The sequence below is a fragment of the Sceloporus undulatus genome, chromosome 2, assembly GCF_019175285.1.
Source record: "Sceloporus undulatus isolate JIND9_A2432 ecotype Alabama chromosome 2, SceUnd_v1.1, whole genome shotgun sequence".
In the NCBI taxonomy this organism is placed as follows: Eukaryota; Metazoa; Chordata; class Lepidosauria; order Squamata; family Phrynosomatidae; genus Sceloporus; species Sceloporus undulatus.
In genome coordinates this window covers 231,438,012-231,443,178 of record NC_056523.1, presented here as the reverse complement: position 1 = coordinate 231,443,178, position 5,167 = coordinate 231,438,012, and positions in this window count along the sequence as shown.

Here is a 5,167-nt window from a genome sequence, read left to right as displayed (position 1 = left end):
GCATTCTGGGTATCCCTAATTGCTTGTGCAATAGGTTATAGAGCATAGTTAACTTTCACACCATTGCAATCGCGCTTCATTCCCACTTTGGTGAATGAATTCACAGGAGTTCCCCCTGAATGGTTTGTTGCTGGTGCAATGAGGATTAATCACAGGAAACTCCTGAATGTGTGTGACATCAAGTGAAAATCTTCCTTGCAATCACGGGATTTAGCCAGGATAATGCCTTTTTCTTTCCTCTTCTCCCCCCATATGATAGTATCCATAGACTGTTTAAAAGAACAGCACATTTCTTACTTGTAGCTGTGGGTCCTCAAAGTGCTCATCCGTGAATTCACACAACCCACCATTCCTCTCTCTAATTTAGTGCCCTCCATTGTTGTTGCTGTGTGTCTTCAAATTGTTTCCAACCTATGGTGACTCTAATGTACTCCTTTTTGCACCCTGGAAAGGCCGCCATAGCCATGGTGGAGTGGCTATACGGCACTCCTTCGGCATTGCGTTGTATGGACACAGTGCCAGAGAAGCGCCATGTTACGTTCTCCCCTGAATGTCCCCCATTCTGAGCATAACTTGGAGAAGCTCTCCATTGACATTCCTAGGAGTGATTTTTGGGTTTTTGATTTGGGGATGTCCTCCATATATATATCCCTCGGAAGGTCCTCCATTTGGAGCATGACTAAGAGGCATGCATTGACATTCCTAGCAGTGCTTTGGGCTTCGATTTGGGGATGTCCTCCATATATATTTTTTCCTGGATGGTCCTCTATAGGGGTGGGGGTGGTGCCTGGTTCTTCCAGCCCTTCTTTCCCCCTTATCCCTCCTTTTTTGCATCACCAATGATGCATAGATGATTGATATGCATTTTGAAGTGGCATAAACTAGTGGGAACAACAGTCATGCCAAAAAAAGCAGCAATTACAAGGGAATAATGAAAAGATCTGCTTTCACAGTGGCAACTACGGACCTTTTGGAACCGATTCATTGACATGGAGCAAGGTGAATTGCAAACCGATTTGAATATAAGTGGGAATGAGCCCATAAATTCCAAAAAGGAAACTTGATTTTGCCATTTTATATAAGGGATGTCATTTTACTATGCCCATGTATTTAATGGGACTTCAGCATCCATTGATTTTGCTATCCATGGGGGGGGGTCCTGGAACCAAACCCCAGTGGATACCAAGGGCCCACTGTACAAAAATATTGTTCTCAAACTCTTGCAATAAACTAAGTGCCATTCCAAAGCTGAGTAAGAGAGGGTAGGAATAAGACTGGCGTCACAATCCTAGGGTGCAACAGGTTAATGATTTTATGTTCAAACCAAACAGGCAGGGGACTTCCCTGCCAAGGTCTGTACAGAAAAGCCCCCTAAAACCAAACCAACATCCCCTTAGCCAGCTACCTTTGTAAACAAGGGATGGCTAGGAGCCCCCTGTGAAGGGCATACCAACCCCCCCTCTGCAAGGAGGAAATGGGGTGGCCAGATATCTTCCAGGACATGCCCTACATTTCCATCTTCTGTCCAGGAGGAATTTCATGTAGCATGAATTTACATTTATATGAGTGTTTTGAGCTTTTCTGTGGTCATGTCTTCCATTTTTCTTGAATGCCCTACATTTTGCAGTGCTTTGTCTTCCTTTGAGGTTAGAACATCTGGTCACCCTGAAATGAGAAGCCAGGTCAACCAGGGAACCCCAGCCTCATCGCATAGAGACTTAGGCTTTCCTCTTCCTCGCTTTCCCTCCTTTCGCCGTCTCTCCTGCTGTGGACCTAGACAGCAGTTCCAGACGATGCTGTTCCCACGCCATTGCCCTGCTTCATCTGCTGGATTTTATGGGAACTGTCGCCATCACCATCTTCTGTGTATAATCCTCCAGCTCTTGTTTTTTCACGGCTTCTTCTGTATTGTGTATGTGTGTGCCAGTGAAGAATCTGTTAAGGAGAAAAAGACAGAACAGCTTCTCCTCTCCACTTTCTGATTGCAAATGTGAGAAGCCCTCTGTTTGGAAATGCCCATCGATTTTAAGTTCCCAATGGACAGAAATTTGTCTTTTTGACATGATTCTTTCCCCCTTTAAACTACTAGGCATAGAGATGGTATAGCAACAATAATCAACAAACCAGATGAGATAATTTACATTTAAATAGTTTTAGCTTGATTGACCTCTACAGGATTTACATATAATGCATTTTGAGGTTGTATTAATACACCTATGTATGGACTGTAATATAATATAAGGCCTATATGATCTGATTGCTATTTCTTCCTGTATGTCTCTGTCTCCCTTGCAGACCTCTGCTCAGCTTTATGCACGTTGTGGGGAAAAGGAGGAAGAAAGTATTGCTCGGGTTTGATGCATATTTCTACTTTTAATTTTTGTAATATGGCTTATGTGGAGGCTGTTCTTTCTCTTGCCTGAATAAAAGCCTGAGCACAGCATGAAAGGGTTGCATGTGCTGAAATGTAGCCCAAGGATGTATGTTATTATCCCTCCCCTCTTGACCAGCAGGGTCTCAGCTCTCATTCCCTTTCAGCCTTTTGTTTGAACAGATGGGATTGGGGAACCGAGGGAAAGAATAGCAGTCTCTTCTTATTAACTCTCCCAATACACAAACAGAGACCTGAGCACTGGGGATCTAGAAAATAGGAGCGCTTTCTCTCCACACCTATTGAGGCCATATGTACTCGTGTAGAAAAGAAAGGCACACGATGTACAAAAACGTAGACATTTACCTAAGAGAGTTCCTGTGTTTTGATATTAAATAATAACCATTAATTTCTTTCATTTTATTCAGCCTTCTAGCTCCAAAAAAACAAAATAAGCCCCATGCATAAGATCACCCAGCTAATTTTTAAATTGACTGCATGACAATAGTTCATGGGTATAAACCATAGAGCCCAAGGATTTCTTGATGGACATCTGAAATACTGCACATTGTATTAGAATGATGTGTTTTATGAATGAAGAAAGTTGGAAATTAAGAGATGGACTATCTAAAAAAACCTCTCCTAAACCAAGATCAGATCCATTTTCTTCCCAGACAGATACTACAGCACATTAAATAATTAATATTTATTCTGACTTCTAGATATCAGTATTAGTTCCATAACTGTACTGTATTCAGTTACATGCTCCGTATATACAAGAACAATGTTGTGGTCCTTAGTATAGTTTTCAGGAAAGTATATATTAAATTTAGATCAGCAGTAGTAAAAACTCAAAACCTTCTTCATTGGCTGTCATGGTTATTATGGCAATACCACTCTGCCCCAGCTCACCTCCTGTGGAAACACAGCAGCAAATTCATTTTGGTTTTCACTATTTACTGCTCTTTTTAAATATAGCTCTGCTATTATCTAGGCTGCATCAATAGAAGTACAGTGTCTAGATCGAGGGACATAATAGTACCACTCTATTCTGCTTTGGTCAGGCCTTACCTGGAAGACTGTGGTCTGTTACAGACAGGCCAAAATAAAGCTGCTTCGAGTCACTTTGGAGGTATGGTATTTCAATGATGCATGTGTCCTAAGAGTCCAAAAGCCGCACCAGAGCCACACTCCAGTTCTACGGACTCGAATGCAGCTTTGATGCGGCTTTTGGCCTCTTAGGACGCATGCATCATTGAAATACCATACCTCCAAAGTGACTCGAAGCAGTTTTATTTTGGCCTGTCTGTAACAGGCCTGTGACCAGTTCTGGCCACTACAATTCTAAAGGATGTTGAGAAGATGGAGCATGTCCAGAGGAGGGCCACCAAAATGGTGAAAGGTCTGGAAACCATGCCCTCTGAGAAGCAGCTTAGGGAGCTGCTGGCATGTTTAGCCTGGTTGAAAGGTATCATGATAGCTCAGTTTAAATATTTGAAAAGATGTCATACTGAAGATGGAGCAAGTTTGTTCTCTGCAGTTCCAGGGGGAATAGGACCTGGAACAATGGATTCAAAGTACAGAAAAAGAGATTCCACCTCAACATTAGGAAAAACGTCCCGACAGTAAGAGCTGTTTGACAGTGGACGATGCTGCTGTCTCGGAGAATGTTGGAGTCTCCTTCTTTGGAGGTTTTTAGACAAAGGCTGTTGGGGTGTTTTGATTGTGTCTTCCTGCATGACCAAAGGGGGTTAGACGGCATGGCCCTTGAGGTCTCTTCCAACTTTGTGATTCTATCATTCGATGATCTGTCAGGCCCTCAAATCCTCTCAAGATCTCATATTGAACCAGTTGAAGCCAACAAAAGGTATCGCTGATGGATTTTTGTTTGTATTTGTTAAATGGCCAACACAGCTACCCCTGCATGTTTTCTGTATTGTGGAACACTGCATTGTGATTGCAACAAGGGAACCATTGTAGCCTGTGAACTGGAACTTCAACCAAGGTAAAACAATTTTTACTTCTTAAATTTGGACTGAATTTACATGTTTTATCTCTATATCACCAAAATGTTCTGATACAAAAACACGGAGACTTCTTGAGGAACCCATTGTTCTCTGCCAGCAAAGAGGCCTGTGACATCACTGGAATGGAGACATATTGGATTGCAAAAGAGGGATCCCTGTTGAGATGCAAATGGACTTTAAATTTCCTGGACTTTGAAAATCTAAGAGGAAAATTGGGAAAGTTAACAATAAGATAGGGAAATCCACAAAGCAGCCACACACTAGTACCACACTCAGCACCGGCTCCGTCCCAAGACAGTGATTTTTGAGGTAGTTTAGTATTTCCCTGTATTGACCACTTCTTCCCAGTGAGCCCTGGTGCTGACCACTGTCTATCAGTGTCTGAGATGGAGAGGAGGTGATGGGGTGGATCTGTGAACAGTATTCAGCAGCCTCTCTGGAGCAACCTACAGCAATGGAAGCAAGCAGACCACAAGAAAAGAAGGCTTTTGCTTTCGTCCTGACTTTTCTTCCTTCATCTTGAGACCTTCAAAGGAACAGTTAAACTCTGAAATCTGGGAACCTAGCGTGTTCTTCTTTCACACAGAGATCAAAGGGCCATTCGCACTATGAAATAACCCGGTGTGGAACCCGGGTTATTTCGGTGGTGGTCACACTAGCCCTGACTGCACTTGGTGCAGTTTGGGGGGGGGGACGAAAACACCCACTTAACCTGGTGCATTTAGCACAGGGTCCCTTATCATGTCTTTTTGTGGGTCCTGCAACGGTC